Source organism: Myodes glareolus, chromosome 1 (genome assembly GCF_982192425.1).
Source record: "Myodes glareolus chromosome 1, mMyoGla1.1, whole genome shotgun sequence".
Taxonomy (NCBI): domain Eukaryota; kingdom Metazoa; phylum Chordata; class Mammalia; order Rodentia; family Cricetidae; genus Myodes; species Myodes glareolus.
The window spans coordinates 143,704,451-143,723,768 of record NC_142026.1 but is presented as its reverse complement, the minus strand read 5'-3'; the positions used below and the strand labels follow the sequence as shown (position 1 = coordinate 143,723,768).

General features: G+C 36.7%; 2 pseudogenes; both read left to right on the top strand.

Annotated features, from left to right (window-relative positions):
* Positions 1-13,403: 13,403 nt before the first annotated feature.
* Positions 13,404-14,201, top strand: LOC125392393 (small ribosomal subunit protein eS1 pseudogene; annotated as a pseudogene).
* Positions 14,202-15,728: 1,527 nt separating this feature from the next.
* Positions 15,729-16,211, top strand: LOC125392383 (low molecular weight phosphotyrosine protein phosphatase pseudogene; annotated as a pseudogene).
* The last annotated feature ends 3,107 nt before the right edge of the window (positions 16,212-19,318 follow it).

Below are 19,318 nucleotides of genomic sequence, written 5' to 3'. Positions count from 1 at the left end.
GCAAGACAATCAGATGTGATCGGGAGTCAAGTCAAAGCCAGGAACTAGGTTTATTACTGTGAGTGTCAGCTTGTATGGGTTAAGTAACATAGTGTAATGTGGGGGTACCTCCAGCCAATGAGAGACAGCCAAGCCCTCCCTCTGACTGAAAGGGTGTCTACCTAGATTTTGCTTTCTCATCCTCACTCAGCTACCTCAAACTTGAGCCAGGCTTTTCTTTGTCCTACAGGCCTGGAGGTACAGATCCTGAACTTGAGCCAGGCATTTCTCTGTCCTAAGGCTTCGAGGTACAGGCCCTGAGATCATCTTGGCACAAGAAAGACATTTTCAAAATATATAAATTGGGTTAATCCATCAGAATTTAAAATCAAATGTCTTTTAGCAGCTGTTGTTCCTTCCTTACCAGTCAAACAATTCAAAGACAACAAATACCTGTACAAATTAAGACTTACAGTGCTCCAGCATATGTCACTAGTAAAATGAAACCGTTTTTTTGCATATTATAACATAAGGTATATTACAGGTATACCACACAATCCTACAGGACAAACAGTTATAGGAAGATCTAATTGAACTTTAAAAGATATGCTAATTAAACAGAAGGAGGTAATAAAGACCCCCAGAAATAGATTGTGTCATTCTTTATTAACTTTAAATTTTCTAAATACTAGTGTGAAGGGAATGACAGCTGTGGAAACACATTGAATAATAGAAAAAAAACTACAGAATTAAATCAGGCTGTATACTTTAAAGATATATTGACCTCAGAATGGAAGTTAAGATATGTGTTATGTTGGGGAAGAGGTTTTCCCTTTGTTTCCACCAGAGAAGAAAAGCTATGGATACCTTCAAAATTGATAAAGATTAGGTTTAAATAAGAGAGACCTCTTGCTTAAAAGAGGTGAGAGTTGATCAACAAGCATGACTATTCAATCTAAACTAACTTATATAACTAACAAATGGTTTTCATTTGATCAGATATAACTTGGCCAAAGTTAGGGTTGGGAAATCGTTTTGCTTTTGTCTTTCTAGGAAAATAATACAACCATCTCAAGGAATTTAAAGGCCTTTGGATGCATAAATATCCAAAGAAGAAGGAAGAACTACCCAGAAAGTACTTCCAAGAAAAGGAGTAATTTGACATAATGATCTCTGAAGTCTCCAAAGGGATAAGAGCCAGCAATGATGTTTCCACCTAGATTGTGGTAATGCAACTAAGCTGACAAACCACCTAAAAATTGACTTTAGACTACAAACTGTTTGGGACAAATTCAAAATGGCTAAACGGGATAGTCCAACCTCAGACTACTCTATTCATGACTTGAGGCAAGCCCTGGACTTTCTCATTACCCAGAAACTAGACACCAAATGATATAGCTAGTTCTTTCTGGACTTGACAATTAATCCAATTTTTCATGGCTTTTAGGGGTAAAGATGCTATTGCTCCAAGACAGCAAGAAGTAATTTTAAGAACTTAAACCCACATTCCCAAGAGGTGTTGTGGGTGGATTTTTGTTGTTCAGTGGGATATAGATATTTGTCATCACTTAGGGTGATTGGTTACAAGTTGTTATTGGTAGTGGTCTGGGAAAAGCTGAACAAAGAAGATTAGATTCAAGAATTTCCTTCTAAAAAGACAATGGACAGACATAGAATAAAATGGTAGATTATTGAATCAACTTTTAGACCATAAAAAACAATTACTAGTTTTAAATATTTTACCTTGGCTTAGATTTTTGTATATTGGTACAAATCTGAGGTTATGTTTACTATACTAATATATATATATATATATGTTGTAGAAATATAGGCTAAAAAGATAGATTATTGAATCTACTTTTAAATAAAAAAAACTACTAGTAAAATATTTTATGTTGGTATGGATTTTTGTATATTGATACAAATTTAAGGCTATTTTTGTTAGAACATACTATACATGCATTTCCATTCTTGTTCAAGGCGTTGTACCTATACAACTCATCTAACAATGTAATGCAGATTTCTGGTCCTTGAAAGATATTATTACAAACTATTTAAGATAATAAAGAAATTCAATCTGGTAGTTACTAAGCTATTATAATCAAACTTTTAGTCATGTTAGGTATGTTTTCAAGGTTAAACAAAGATATATTTAAGAAGGCAATGATCCTTAGAAATTTCAGAAATCTACAGAATGTAGGATTTAAGATATTTTAATAACATAAGATCCTTTTTAATGACAATGAGACATTGTCTCATTGGTCTGCTTCTGGCAGTACCAATCTATTTCAAAGAAGATTATGGGCACTGCAGAAACTCCATATGGAGTTTACTTTCTTTATGGCAAACGTTAGCCACTGGGCAATAAACTGCCCTTGCCTCAACTGTTGACAGTATGCTGTCCAAATCTAACTAGCAGGACAGAAAAGAGAGTGACTGTTGAACTTTGCCAAGACAAAGTGGGTCAATCCTTCAAAGACCCTGCTTCACAGAAATGTATGTGCATTCTAGAAAAAATTCTAGACTCATAGGCTGAAGATGGATGTCTCAACCTTATAAAAAGAACTTTAGATGACTGCCCAGTCAGTGGTTTCTGTCAGTTCTTAATTTTAGAAGTTGTTTGTTTTACACTTCCTGTTTACTCAAGTAATTTTATATCCTTCTTAGATCTCTGATGGAGTTGAAGATTAGATAGTTATAGTGTTTCTTGTTACCAGACTCAAAAAAGAAATTCACTAAAGACGTGTAAAGTGTATGACGTTGAGAGACATAAACAGAGAGTTTTGGATTGGTAATGCAATTTAAGATAGACAGTAAAATAGTAGAACACTTTGGACTCACCAAGATAAGATAGATAATGGAGTATTTTCTCTAAATTTGTTAGATGTTAATGAACTAGATATTATTAATGAAATTATTGTCTGTATATATTTGTATATAGTTATTACATTTGTTTCATATAACTTTTCTATGTTAGTTAAAATCTTTGCTTTCTGTTTTATACAAAAGGTGAAATGTTATATTATATTGTTTGTGTTCTGATAAATAAAGCTTGCCTGGAGATAAGAGTATGGAGCTACCCACTAGGTAACCATAGAGTCTAGGCAGTGGTGGCACACACCTTTAATCCCAGTACTTGGGAGGAAGAAGCAGAAAGATCAGGATTTCAAGGCCATCCTGAGTTGTGTGACTTTGAACCAGTCTAAAAGAGAAACAGAGTCAGATGGTGATAGCTCATACTTTTGATCCCAGCACTTAGGGTCTCATGCCCTTGATCCTAGTACTCAGGAGGCTCAAACATTTAATTCTAGCACTCCAGAGATGAAGACAGGAATATAAGGTGGGTAGAGACACACCCATTCTGTCTGAGGGTTTGTAGACGTAAGAAGTCTCTAGCCCCCATTTCATGAAAGGACTCATAGAGATAAGAAGTGGCTGCTCTGCTTCTCTGGTTTCTTGGCTTTCACTCTGATATCTGACTCCAGTTCTTTACTAATAAGACAAATTAGAATTGTGTTTCAGAGAAACCCTGAAAAAAGAAGAAAGACAGAAAAACTTGCAGCCAATACCCAGACTTCTTCTCATCATACCTCTACCCCACAACAGCCACCAAAAATGGCTTTTTTCTGTTTTCTGTGGCAACTCACACAGAAAAAGTTTATGTACTGCAGAGGATAGAAAGACAGTGCTCAGAACATCCTAGACCAACTCAGTTCCTGGCCTAACACCACTGGAAATCTCATAACATCTACACCCCTGTTTTCCTATGTGTTTATTTTTTAAATATTTTTAAAAATATTTTTAAAAGTGCCATACTGACTGATAATTTTAATTTTTATTATTTTTAATTGTGTACATATATGTGTGTAGCTTTGCTCACATTTGTACAAGTGCCCAGAGTGGGCAAAGGCATGAGAAAGAAAGACAGAGAAAAGAAAGAAAAAAGTAGAATTTTAAAAATAAATATAATTGTAGTATATTTTCTGTGTTTTAGTAAATAAAGCTTGTGATCAGAGGGCAAAGCAGCCATACTAGTCAGCCATACTAGTCAGTCATATAGGCTAGGGAATGAGACAGAAACATTTAATCCCAGGACTCAGGAAACAGATGCAGACAGATTTCATTTAGTTCAAGGTCACCCTGAACTACACAAGATTGAATCTTTCTCAAAGAGAAACAGAGTTTACACAAAGGTAATCCCAGCACTTGAGGTCACATGTCTTTAATCCCAGAAATAGGGAAATAGAGACAGGAGTGATATCACTAGACAGAGAGAGGAATTTAAAGGGGGAAGAGACAGAAACTCATAAAGTGTGGAATCTGAGGATTGGTGGATTCAGGATTACCATTTTGGACTGAGGTAGATTAAGAGCCAGTGGCTGACTGCTTTGCTTTTCTGATTTTCAGGTTGAATGCCAATATCTATCTCTGGGATTTGAGTATTCATCCTATATTTGGCACCCAAATTTGGGGGTACAAATTCATGAAAAAGTCATTTGCCTATGCCTTACAGCTACCAACAAAGGCTAGATCTACAAATACCCAGATCACTGCCCTACCAACAAGGTTCTTTTTTTCTCCTGGTGGGCTCTCTTGAAACACCTTCTCTGGCTCCTGCCAAACTAGGTAACTGCCTTGAAACTTAGTCAGGCTTTTACTGTACTACACAGCAGCAATAAGCCTCATATCTTTATCAACTCATTGACAAATCAGGAAAGACTATTGGGAATTTTTAAAGTGAGGAATTATTTAAAAGAGAGAGTTTTCTCACAGGAAAATCCAGGTCAGCTATTTCCTACAACATGATGGAAACTCCTTCACAGACCACTGGACAAATGGGGCATTTGAAGAAAAGGGGAAAATCATCCAGACAAAACAAAAATGTTCCAATAAAGAGAGTGAAGTGTCCTATTAATATGTCAAATCTCATATGGATAAAATTTTATTAATCTTCCCAAATTGTTTTTTCTGCTTTTCTCTATAGACATATAATACAAATGGGTGATTTTGTAGTCCTAGTCCAGTTAAAAACTAAAGTGCCTGTGGAGTTGGAGTTTGCTCTCTCCTTCTTTAAACCCAAACATACTTGGTAAAGTAAAATCTAAAATCTCTCTCATTTCAGAAGAGCTGACTATATTGGACAGTAGAAAAACAAAAATTAAGGGACCATTGTGTTGCCACTAATCTCATAATCACCTGGTTTTATTTTGACTCATTGAAGTTTTTCTTCAGGTATAAATATTATCTAAAAATTTATAAGATTAACACATAATATATATTAAATAATATATGTATATTAAAGTTTTGTCATAATAGTAATGGTTATAGAACAGTAAAAGTAATATAAAAGGGTACAGACAGTCATAGATTAAAAGAGTAAAGATAATAAAGTAAATCTAATAGTAATAGAGCTAAAAAGAAATAAACAATGTAAAGATGAAAAATACACAAAGAGTTTGAATTATGTATATTTTTGCATTTTTTTAAATTTATTGACCGCAAATGAACTAAGTACAGAGAGACATTTTATTGTATGGGCTGCTAAGCTAAACCAAGATATGCAATTTAAAAGTATCTTGACTTCAAAATTTGGGTGTAAGAATATGCTGCTTTGGAAAAAAAAGTTCTGCTTTTGTTTCTATAGAGGATAGAAAGCTGTGGATTGTTTAACAGCTAAAATGGTTTGATCAAACAAGACCCGCTGAAGCAATGGCCCAGATGGCCCAACATCTATACAGTTTCAGGACTGATGCTTGTGATAGACCTACCACACAGGGGATATACCTTAATCAATGTACATAGAATACAATTGATCTTAAATTGGTATCAATAGACCAAGATCCATACCAATGCAAAGTATCCATCTCTAGAGCATATCCCCTTTTAAATGTACACAAACCATTTATAGAATTTGGGCATTGTTTTTAAACTACTTCCTGCTAATTCAGGTACTGTTAATCAGATCTTTCATATGTATCCTCTCACTACCACACATTACTATTATTGTCATAATAGTAATGGTTAAAATATTTTAAGAAATTAGGACTTTTCTGGCAATGAGACATATCTGCTTCTGGCAGCACTAATCTATTTTAAAAGGATGATGGGCATCAAAGAGGCTACTAATGGAGTTTGTTGGTTATTTGGGAAAGAAACTGTTTTTGCCTGGACTGCATGATGGTATTCTGTATGAACTGAACATGCAGGACACACAGAAAAATAACTGCTAACTTGCCTAAAGGTGAGACAGTTCTTTACGGTTCCTGCTTCATGAAAGAGTCTGCCAGACATTCTGCAGAATACTCAAGAAAGTGACTGACAAACTGCGAATATAGGTAAAATAGTCTTTTCCTACTTTAAGGAAAAGTCTACTGGATACTATGGGCCTGTGGACTGAAGATAGATGCCCCAATGTTACAAAAGAACTTTGGTTGACTGTCCAGGCAGTGAGATATCTCTGTCAAGTCCAGAGTTTTTGGAAGTTATTTACAATGTACTTCCTGTTTACTTAGGTAACATATCTTTTTGGAGTCTTTAATGGAGTTGAAGACAGATAGTAATAATTATAGTTTTTCTTAGTTATGTTTAAGAATAAATTAGATATAAAACTTTAGACTCAGAAAGATAAGATAGATGATAGAGTACTTTCCTTAATTTGTCAAATGTAAATGGACTAAATACTGTAACTATAATTCTTGCTTGATACCTGTTTTACTATATACAATTTTACTATTCTAAAGTTAAAACCTTCCTTTTCATTTAGACAGAAAAGAGGAGGTAATGTGGGATTCCCCTCTGTATGCTGTCAATATGTTTTATAGCCATAGGTTAATAAAGAAGTTGCTTTCAGTCAATGGCTTTACAGAGTAAAGCCAAGCAGAAAATCTAAACATAAATGTAGATAGAGAGTAGGTGGAGTTGAGGAGACACAATGCAACTGCTGAAAAAGACAGATGCTTACACTTTACCTGGTAAGCCACAGCTTTGTGGCAATACACAGAAAAATAGAAATAAGTAAATTCAAGATGTAAGAGCTAGCTAGAAATATGCTTAAGCTATTGTTCAAACAGTATTGTAATTAATATGGTTTCTGTGTGGTTATTTCAGATCTGAGTGGCTGGAAAATGAATAAGCAGCCTTCAATTACAAATACTGTCCTTCTCAACCTCTTTTGTTTAGTTTTGGTTAGAAGTTTATTTTGTCAGATAATATGAAAATAGCTATGCCTGCTTTCTTTTTATGTACATATGCTTCTAATATTTTTAATCCTTTAAAAGTAAGCAATGACTGGCCTTGATGGTAAAGTGTGCATCCTGTTTTTTATCCAGTCTGTTAATTAGTGTATTTTAATGGGAAAATAAGACCACAAATGTTGAAAATTATAACAGGAAGTGCTTATTGATTTCTGATACTTTCTTGTGGTGGTGTGTTTTTTAACCCTCTTCGATGAACTGTTACAGGATTATTTATCATTTCTGTCCTCTTGCATGTAGTAGGTCTTATTTTCAGACTGATATTTTACTTCTGTGGGCCTGGATTTTTTCACAGAAATCACTCAAAATTTATTTTATTGTGAAAATTCTCTCTTCTTCTGTTGATATGAATGATACTTTGGCTGGGTATACTAGTCTACATGGGCTTCTGTGGACTGTGGCAACTTGTAGAACCCAAGTACCTCTGTATTTCAGAGTATCCATTGAAAAGTCAGATATTGGTCTGATGTGTCAGCCCTTGTATATGGTGTGATCTCTTTTCTTTGCAAATTTTAATGTATTTTATACTCTGTACATTTAGTGTTTTGATTATTTGGCATTCCAGGTTACTTTACTGGTCCTGCCTATTTGGTGTTCTGTATGTCTCTTGTTCTTTATTAGGCATTCCCTTATTTAGATTGGGAAAATTGTTTTCAGACAAATTATATGCAAGTAGTTATCTCAGTATGTCTGGTAGAGTCAGCAGAAACTCAAACTGAGATACTACAAGAAAGAAGAAAGGTAAGTTCACCTGTATACTCCAGATCAAGAAGAAACCCAGGCCTTTAAATGATCAGTTTCAGGCTATGCTGCTGTCAGCCATTCTGGTCATGGGGATAAAGCCAAAAATCAGCTTGGAAAAGTCCTTGAAGACCTGTGAATATCTTAGATGGAATGCTCTATGCCTGGACCCTGAGCATTGACCAAATGTCTGCTGATAAAGATAATTTCAGGAAGGCAAATCTCTGCACTTAACATAGGAGAGAGGAACAGGTCCTGATCAGTGAGATAGTGTTTTCACTAAACAATTCTGAACTGTGAGAATTAATCCCCAAATTAATGTAACAGAAAAGAAATTAGCTACACCGAAATATCTACAGCAAAGCACAGCCACTTTAATCACAAAGCAATAACTCTAAAAGCCTTGTCTTTTGGTTTAGCCTTTACCGATCCCTTGTTTCTGATAAGTCACTTGTGAAAAGGTGGCTGAGCAATTACTGTATAATGTCGTGGCCTATAGCACAATTATATATGTTTTACATATTTACATCATAAGCTTGGTGCAAAATATTTACCAAGATATGTGTGTATATTCAGTAATTAATATAGACATACATTTTTTCTTTTGAATCATGGATGGTTGAATCCTTTGTAGAATCTGTGACTAAGAGGAGGGTTAGGAGAAGGGAAACTGTTATACTTGCTGGAGTTCTTACAGGGAATGTGGTCTGTGTTCTGAAAAGTGATAATTCCTGGAGAAGGTCACAGCTATGGCATATTCCATGAGCTTGTAAAAGATCAAATATGGCACTGGGGTGAAAAGAAGAGAGAAGGTGAAGCCAGGAGGAAGCTAAGATTCCTGAGCACTGATTCAGACTGTGGCATGGTTCCTCACTGAGAGTCAGAGGAAGGACTCAGCATTGTGAAGATCTAGATTCCTCAGGTTTGGAAGGAATGTGATGGAGCAATACTAGCTTAGGTAGGGATGAGAGAGAAGTCAGCATCCTGGCTTTACCCAGCTTCCCCCACACACACAAGTCCCCTTTGTAGTGAGCCCTTGAGGAGAGTGCATTTGTTGAATGGTGCTGTGAACAAATGTTACCTGTAAAAGGAACCAGTGGTGGGAGGACAGCTGCCTAAGTCTCCAAAATTTTTACTTTCATTGAATTTCTTGCTTGTATGTTAGTTAGGTGAATCTAAAACTTCATAAATCCAGAGACTCCTAGCCTCTAAGCAAGCTGCAGAATTCAAGATATACAGTCTACTTGGGTCTTCTGATGTATTTCCATTCAAAGTACTTTCTGGGGCATATGTGGAACTAAAGCTTCACCTTACCCTGACTGTAACTCAACTCTAGAATGCCTGCTTGACTTCCCACAGCTTGTCTCTTCCACTTCTCACCTCTGCCAGGACCTTTAGATTCTGTTTTTCCTGATGCAGCTCTTTTCCAAGGCAGAGATCAGGAATTTCTGGAGAGAAAGAGAGTCTTTAAATCTCACCAGACAAAATCCTAACATAGTCCTAAGTCCTCCGACATCCCTTCTCTGAAAATAGAGTTTTCTGACATTTTCTTGTGTTTCTGATATATGACACCAGACATCAATCTTGAGATGATATATTGGTGTTGTTTCTGACCCAACCACAAAAAAAAGTGGTGGTTTTGAAATGCTGACATTCTGGGCCAGGTTGCCAGTGTGACCTCTGACTCTTTCAGGCAGAAGGTCCAGCTATAGAGTATTTGAGTTGGGTTTGTGAACAGACTACAGAAGCTTGGCATAGAATGACTGTGTGCTTAAAATTGGAGTTATGTGCATGGCTCAGGGGCACAAGCAGCTCTGCCATACTGGACTGTGCAGAGAGAGCAGTCAGTACCATATATGCCATACTAATGGCACAGTATAAATTTTTAAGAAGCACTTAACACAGTAAAGAATTAAAAAATCACAGTAGGATAGATTCAGACATAAATGACCTCTAAATGGGTCACAGTATTGGATAAATGTATGTAGGTTTGGAAGAGAGTAAAAAAGAGTAAAGAGGGTCATAAAATAGAGTTAATACTTTAAAAAAGGTAAGGTCCTTAAAGAGACAGAGTTCAGACAGTCACAGATAAAAAAGGAGTAAAAAAATAAACCACATGAAGATAAAATATTCAAAGAGAGTCTGGATTATGTATATTATTGCATTTTCTTTATTTTTTTTGACTGTGAAGGAGCTAAGTACAGAGAAACATTTCATTATATGGGCTGCTAAGCTAAATCAGCATTTATATTATAAAGGTATCTTGACTTCAAAATTTGGATCTAAGGATATGTTGCTTTGAAAAAGAGGTTTTTCTTTTGTTTTCACAGAAGATGAGAGTCTGTGGATTGCTTCTAAAACAATATGATATGATAGACCATGCCCTCCTGAAAGGTTGCCTCAAAAAATTACTTTACCAAACTGCTGACTGAGATAAACCTAGCACACAGAATATACCATGAAAGATCTGATTAACAACACCCCCAAACAGCAAAAAACAGTATGGATAAACTATGCCCTTATTCATAAATATTGTTTATAAATATTCTTTTACATTTAAAGAAAGATATGATATAGATATGAAAAATTTGCACTGGTATGAGTCTTAATTTATTAATGCAAATTTAAGGTCAATTTTATTCTATGTATGTGTATTTCTGATCTTGATTAAGGTATTGTGATTGTGTAGTTCATTTAAGAATATATAATTAAGAAATATTGGTTAATAGATGATCATCTATAATAGTCAAGCTTGTAGTCATGTTAGTTAGATTTTCTAGATTTATAGAGATATATTTAAGTTAGTTATTCTTCAAATCTTCCAGAGACCTTCAGAATATGGCATTTAAAATGTTTTAAAAAGTTAGGACTTTTAATGACAATGAGACACATCTGCTCATGGCAGCATCAAGCTACTTCAAAAGGAAGATGGGCATTGAAGAGGCTCCATAAGGAGTTGGTTTGGGCAAGAAACTGCTCTTTGCCTGGACAGCTTCATGGTATGCTGTAAAAACTGAACATGCAAAACTCACAAAAAATGACTGCTAAACTCGCCTAAAGGTGAGATGATCCTTCAGGGTTTCTGCTTCATGAAACAGTCTGTGAGACATTCTATAGTATACAAAAAAGTTACTGACAAATTGCCAATATAGGCAGAACTGTCTTTAAAATATTCTGCTTCATGGAAAAGTCTCCTGGATACTATGGACCTGTAGGCTGAAGATGGATGCCCTAATTATACAAAAGAACTTTTGGTGACTATCCAAGCAACAAGATGTCTCTGTCATTTCTAAAGTTTTGGAAGTTGCTTACAATATACTTCCTGTTTACCTAGGAAATATTATATTCTTCTGGAGTCTTTGATGGAGTTAAAAATGTTATAGTTATAGGTATAGTTTAACTTAGTTATGATAAAAGATAAGGTAAATATAAATATTGTAACTGTAGTTCCTGCTTGATACCTGTTTTGTTATATGTAATTTTACCATGTTAAAGTCTTCCTTTTGGTTTAAACAGAAAAGGGGAAATGATGTAGGAGGTCCTCCTGTCTAAGTGGTGCTTTCATTGGTTAAAAAGAACTGCTTTGAGCCTATGGCAAGGAAGAACAGAACTAGTCAGGGAAAACTAGGCTGTATTCTGGGAAGAAGGGCAGAGTCAAAGAGACTCCATGGATCTGCCAGAGAGAGACGCTGGGAATTTTACCCAGTAAGCCACTGCCATGTAGAGATACACAGGTTAATAGAAATGGGTTAAAATAAGATGTAGGAATTGGCCAATAACAAAACTAGAGATAAAGGGCCAATCAGTGATTTAATTACTATAATTTCTCTATAGTTATTTTGGGGCAAAGCTAACTAGGCAGCCAAGATGAACAAGTGATCCTTCCTCCTATACCAATCCTCTGCAAGAACAAGTGTTTTACTTGGCCAAGTTCTTCATCTACCAATTTTAAAGTTAAAAATCTTCGAATCAAAATTTGAAAGGATTTAATTGTACTTTACAGAAAAAATAGTATTGACAAATGTAATCATGAACAGATATTTTCTCTGTTAGCTCTATGATTGATACTAGAAAAATCATATAAATTAATTGTTAAAAAACTTCTTGCAGTACTAGTGGATCCATCTGGAGGGTCGGCATCTACCAAGCCCACCCTTTTGTCTGTGAGGTCCTTTGCCAGCAAGTGGCCCTGATCTATTACTAGTTGATCCATCCAGAGGGGTAAGTGTATCCCCACCCAGGCAGCCCAATGCCCTGGGAAGAGAGCACAAGCACCCTCCAATTCCCTAAACTCTTTGGCCACTAAGTGGGGTTTCTCCCCAGCTACTGGCTTTCTCTATATATCCCACCCCAGCTGTCCACCAAGCACCCTTTTCCATTTGTGGGGTCCTAGGATCCCCCAACTCAGCCTGCTTTGGGGCTGAGGGTCTGGGGACACAGTAATGAGTGCTAGGCTGCAGGGATTTTTTGCTCCACTGAGCTGGCATCTACCAAGCCTGCCCTTTTGTCTGAGAGGCCCTTCAGCAACAAGTGGCCCTGATCCAGTACCAATAGATCGATCTGGAGGGATCCACCACTACAGCCTACTTGAGGGTGGAGAGGATCTGAGAGACAACTCTGGTGCTGAGGGGACCTAAGAGGTGGTAGACCAAGAAAAACCCCCAAGTACACAGTTAACCACAGCAAAGATCGGACCAAGCTGCCAAGATTCTCCTAATAGCATTTGAAAGAAGAGATGGGCAAGTGCCAATGCAAGAATTACTCCAACAATCTGAAAAGCAACAGGATAACACCAGAATCCAACGAACATACAACAGGAAGACATGAACACCCTAATCCAGAAGAAGTAGAAGAAATAGACTTTAAATATAACATTATGAAAATGATAGAGTCCATTAAATAGGATGTGAAAAACTACTTTAAAGAAATGGATGAGAATACTAACAAAAAGTTAGAAGAAATGAATAAATACCTCAAATATATCCAGGAAAATCAAGAAAAAGAAACCAAACAGGTAATGGAAACAGTTCAAGAGTTGAAAACTGAAATGTAGGCAATGAAGAAAACACAAACCGAGAGATGGCAGGATATGGAAAATCTAGGTAAATAAACAAAAACTACAGAGACAAGTATAATCAACAGAATACAAGAGATAGAAGAAAGAATCTCACACGCTGAAGATATTATAGTGGAAATAAATGCATTGATCAAAGAAAACAGCAAATCCAATAAATTCTTAACACAAAACATCCAGGAAATCTGGGATACCATAAAAAGACTAAACCTAAGAATAATAGGAGTAGAAAAAGAATAATTACAGATCAAAGGTGCAGAAAATATATTTAACAAAAATTATAGAAGAAAACTTTCCCAACCTAAAGAAGGATATTCCTATGAAAGTACAAGAAGGCCCTTTTGGCTCCCTGAGCAGCACCATGGCGGTCAGCAAGAACAAGCAGCTGACAAAAGGCAGCAAGAAGGGAGCCAAGAAGAAAGTGGTTGATCCATTTTCAAAGAAAGATTGGTATAATGTGAAAGCCACGGCTATGTTCAATATTAGAAACATTGGAAAGACACTAGTCATGAGGACTCAGGAACCAAAATTCCCTCTGATCGCCTCAAAGGTCGTGTGTTTAAAGTGAGCCTTGCTGATCTCCAGAACGATGAAGTTGCATTTAGAAAATTCAAGCTAATCACTGAGAATGTTCAGGGTGAAAACTGTCTGACTAACTTCCACGGCATGGATCTTACCCGGGACAAAATGTGTTCCATGGTCAAAAAGTGACAGACAATGATGGAAGCTCATGTTGACATCAAGATAACCAATGGTTATTTTCTCCATCTCTTCTGTGTTGGTTTCACCAAAAATGCAACAATCAGATCCACAAGACCTCATATGCACAGCACCAGCAGATCCACCAGATCCGGAAGAAGATGATGGAGATCATGACCCGAGAAGTGCAGATAAATGACTTGAAGGAGGTGGTTAATAAATTGATTCCAGACAGCATTGGGAAAGACATAGAAAAGTCATGCCAGTCCATTTATCCTCTTCATGATGTCTTCATTAGAAAAGTAAAAATGCTGAAGAAACCCAAGTTTGAATTGGGAAGACTCATGGAGCTCCATGGTGGAGATGCTAGTTCTGGAAAAACTACTGGTGATGAGACAGGTGCTAAGGTTGAATGAGCTGATAGATATGAACCACCAGTCAAAGAATCTGTGTGAAATCCAGATTTTTAATAGTGACAAATAAAGTCTTATTTGTGATATAAAAAAATAGGAAAAAAAAGTACAAGAAGCATACAGAACACCAAATAGACTGGAAAAAAAACCATCCCCTCCGCATATAATAATCAAAACACAAAACATACAGATTAAAGAAAGAATATTAAGAGCTGCAAAGGAAAAGGGCCAACTAACATATAAAGGTAAACCTATCAGAATTACACCTGACTTCTCTATGGAAACCATTAAAGCCAGAAGGTCTTGGATAGATGTGCTGCAGAAATGAAGAGACCATGGATGTAAACCCAGACTACTATACTCAGCCAAGCTTTCTTTCACCATCAGTGGAGAAAACAAGATATTCCAGGATAAAACCAAATTTAAACAATATGTAGCCACAAACCCAGTCTTAAAGAAAGTACTAGAAGAAAAATTACAACCCAAGGAACCCAACAACACCCACAATAACTCAGACATTTAACAACCCTCCACCAGCACTGGTCAAATAAGGGAAACACACAGACTCTACCACCAAAAAAAAAGGAAAAAAAACTGGTGTTAACAACCAATGGTCATTAATATCACTTAATATCAATGGACTCAATTCACCTATAAAAATGCACAAGTTAAGAGAATGGATGCAAAAACAGGATCCAACATTCTGCTGTTTACAAGAAACACATGTCAACCACAAAGACAGACATTACCTCAGAGTAAAGGGTTAGGAAAAGGTTTATCAATCAAACAGACCTAAGAAACAGGCAGGTGTGGCTATACTAATATCTAACAACATGGACTCCAAACTAAAATCAATCAGAAGAGATGGAGATGGACACTTTATACTCACAAAAGGAACAATTCATCAGGAGGAAGTCTCAATCCTGAGTATCTATGTCCTATTATAAAAGCACCCACATATGTAAAAGAAATTTTACTAGAACTCAAAGCACACATCAAACGCCACACACTAATAGTAGGAGACTTCAACACTCCTCTCTCACCAATAGACAGGTCAACCAGACAGAAATGTAACAGAGAAATAAGAGAACTAATGGAGGTAGTGAATCAAATGGACTTAATAGACATCTATAGAACATTCCACCCAAATAGAAAAGAATGAACCTTCTTCTCAGCATCTCATAGAACCGTCTCGAAAATTGATCACATACTCAGTAACAAAGCAAACTTCCACAGATACAAAAAACTTGAATAACCACCTGTGTCTTATTGGATCACCATGGAATAAAGTTAAAATTTAACAACAACTCTACCCTCAGGAAACTTACAAACTCATGGAAACTGAACAGTCAACTACTGAACCACTCCTGGGTCAGGAAAGAAATAAAGAAAGAAATTAAAGTCTACCTTGAACTCAATGAAAATAAAGACACAACATACCCAAACCTATGGGACACAATGAAAGCAGTGCTTAGAAGAAAGTTCAAAGCACTAAGTGCCAAAAAAAAACCCTGGAGGGATGCAGCAAGTTCTTACTCTATTTCTGGGCACCAGGGTCTGCATGGGATGATGGCAGAGGTTGGGTCAAAGTCGGTGTTGTTTGTGTGTCTTGGTAACATTTGCTGGTCACCCATTGCAGAAGCAGTTTTCAGGAAATTGGTAACTGATGCAAATGTTTCCGCCAATTGAAGGATAGACAGTGTGGCTACATCTACCTATGAAGTGGGGAACCCCCCTGACTATCATGGGCAGAACTGCCTGAGAAAACATGGCATCCCCATGAATCATACTGCATGGCAGATTACAAGAGAAGACTTTGCCACATTCGATTATATACTATGTATGGATGAAAGCAATCTGAGAGATCTGAATAGAAAAAGTAATCAAGTTAAAAATTACAAAGCTAAAATTGAGCTACTTGGGAGCTATGATCCACAGAAACAACTCATTATTGAAGTTACCTATTATGGCAATGACTCTGACTTTGAAGTGGTGTACCAGCACTGCCTCAGTTGCTGCAAGACTTTCCTGGAGAAGATTCACTAGGTGGTCCTGCCCACTACCACTGAGCAGCTCACTCACCAGAGCCATGCCCAAAAGTGGTGCCAGTCCTTAGCCCCATGCTCCACCTATCTCTTCAGCTGACTTTACTGTTTATCCTTAAAACATTTGTAGGTCGAAATTAGGTGTATGTTCAGAAGGGTAAAAATATTTGAGTAAGACAATGTGATGTGTGGCTAGGTATTCTTAGACTAATTGAATCTTTCCTCTCACCTTGTCCTAATTAGAAGGAAATACAGAACAAACTAGGACCCAATAAAGTAAGAATGACCTACAAGGTCTGGATTGGCCTCTGAGCCCAACTAGCCTGGGTAGTATGGTCTTAGTAAAGCATGTGCATGGCCAGCACCCAGTGGAGCCATATTCTTGCCTTATACCTCTCTATTCTAGACTCTTGTGACAATAACTCCATCCATATCAGCATTCCACTTAACACTGGAAGACTTAAACTCAGACACACTGAAGGCATTTAATATTTGAGAGAGAAGAGAAACTGAATGTGGTGACACAAGCCTGCAGTCCCAGCAGGCCAACCTGGGCTGTGCAGTGACAATGGGAACAAGAGATATAGAAAATTAGCATTGTTACTCTTACTTGTTTTTTTGCCAGTGTTTTGTTGTTCCTGTTTGAGCCACTTTGCCTCTTAATGCAAAGGGGGTGTGTGCTTAAATAGTGGTATATATCTGTAGTGTCCCTTCATCAGCATTGTAAAAGAGTTACCGGCAAGCATAAGTCATTCTAGTGCATTGCCGGACAGTGATCTCAGATTCATGGCTCTGTATCAGAAAAGAATGTGTCTGCCTGATTTTTTTATTGACAAATGAAAAATATATATGAAAAAGGGAGAAAGCTCACATTAGAGACTTAACAGCACACCTGAAAGCTCTAGAAAAAAAAAGAAGCAGATTCACACAGAAGGAGTAGAAGACTGGAAATAATCAAACTGAGGGCTGAAATCAACAAAATAGAAACACAGAAAACTGGTGTGGGAGAATTGTCTGTATTCTGTCAATCATGTATATTAATAAAACGCTGATTGGCCAGGTAGGCAGTATAGGCAGGAAAGCCAGACAGGAAGTAGGGGTGGAGCAAAGAGACTGGGAGTATTCAGGGAAGCAGGAAGCTCCCTCTCCATTCCTGCGCAGACCACCAAAGAGGCAGGATGTAACCTGCCCAGCTGAGAAAGGTACTGAGCCATGTTGCTAACGTAGATAAGGATAATGGGGTAGCATAAGTTATAAAAACTAATAAGTAGCCTGACCTAATGGCCCAATCAGTTTATAACCTAATGTAGACTCTGTGTGATTCTCTTTGGAACTCGCCAGCTGTGGGGTACCGGGTGGGACAGAAACCCCAACAAGCCAGCCCCTCATACTATAGAAAACAATCCAAAGAATCAATGAAACAAAGAGCTGGTTCTTTGAGAAAATTAACAAGATTGACAAACCCCTATCCAAACTAATCAAAAGGCAGAGAGAGAACACACAAATTAATGAGATCAGAAATGAAAAGGGGGACATAACAACAGACTCTGAGGAAATTCAGAAAATCATTAGGTCTACTACAAAAGCCTATATGCCACAAAGTTGGAAAATGTAAAAAAATAGATTTCTTTTTAGATAAATACCATATACCAAAATTAAGTCAAGACCAGTGAACAATCTAAATAGACCTATAAGTCGTGAGGAAATAAAAGCTGCCATAAAAAAAACTTCCAAACCAAAAAAAGCCCAGGACCAGATGGTTTCAATGCAGAATTTTATGAGAACTTCAAAGAAGAGCTAATACCTATACTCCTTAATGTGTTTTCCATAATAGAAACAGAAGAGTCATTGTCAAACACTTTTTATGAAGCTACAGTTACCCTGATACCAAAACCACACAAGGACTCAACCAAGAAAAAGAACTACAGACAAATCTCACTCTTGAACATTGAAGCAAAACTCCTCAATCAAATACTGGCAAATGAAATCCAAGAACTCTTCAAAAAAAATATCCATTATGATCAAGTAGGCTTCATCCCAGAGATGCAGGGATGGTTTAACATACGAAAATCTATCAATGTAATCCATCATATAAATAAACAGAAAGAAAAAAACCCATATGATCATTTAATAAGATGCTGAAAAAGAATTTGACAAAATTCAACACCCCTTTAAGATAAAGGTCTTGGAGAGCTTAGGGATGCAAGGACCATATCTAAATATAATAAAAGCAATATACAGCAAGTCAACAGCTAATATCAAATTAAATGGAGAGAAACTCAAATCCATTCCACTAAAATCAGGAACAAGACAAGGCTGTCCACTCTCACCATATCTCTTCAACATAGTGCATGAAGTTCTAACAATAGCAATAAAACAACATAAGGAGATCAAGAGGATTCAAATTGGAAAGGAAGAAGTTAAACTTTTATTATTTGCAGATGATATGATATTGTACATCAGTGACCCCAATAACTTTAGCAAAGAACTTCTACAGCTGATAAATAATTTCAGTGAAGTGGCAGGTTACAAGATCAACTCATAAAAATCAATAGCCCTCCTATACACAAAAGATAGAGAAGCAGAGAGGGAATTCAGAGAAACTTCGCCTTTCTTGATAGCCACAAATAGCACAAAGTATCTTGGGGTAACACTAACCAAGGAAGTGAAAGATATATTTGACAAGAACTTTAAGTCTTTGAAGAAAGAAATTGAAGAGGACACCAGAAAATGGAAGGATCTCTCATGCTCTTGGATGGGTAGAATCAACATAGAAAAAAAAATGATAATTCTACCAAAGGCAATCTATAAATTCAATGCAATCCCCAACAAAATCCCCACAAAATTCTTCACAGACCTTGAGAGAACAATAATCAACTTTATATGGATAAACATAAGACACAGGATAGCCAAAAGAATCCTATACAATAAAGAAATGTCCAGAGGCATTACCATCCCTGACTTCAAACTCTATTACAAGGGTACAGTAATGAAAACAGCTTGGTACTGGCATAAAAACAGAGATGTCAACCAATGGAATTGAATCAAAGACCTGAATATTAACCCACAAACCTATGAACACCTGATTTTCAGGAAAGGAGCTAAAACTATACA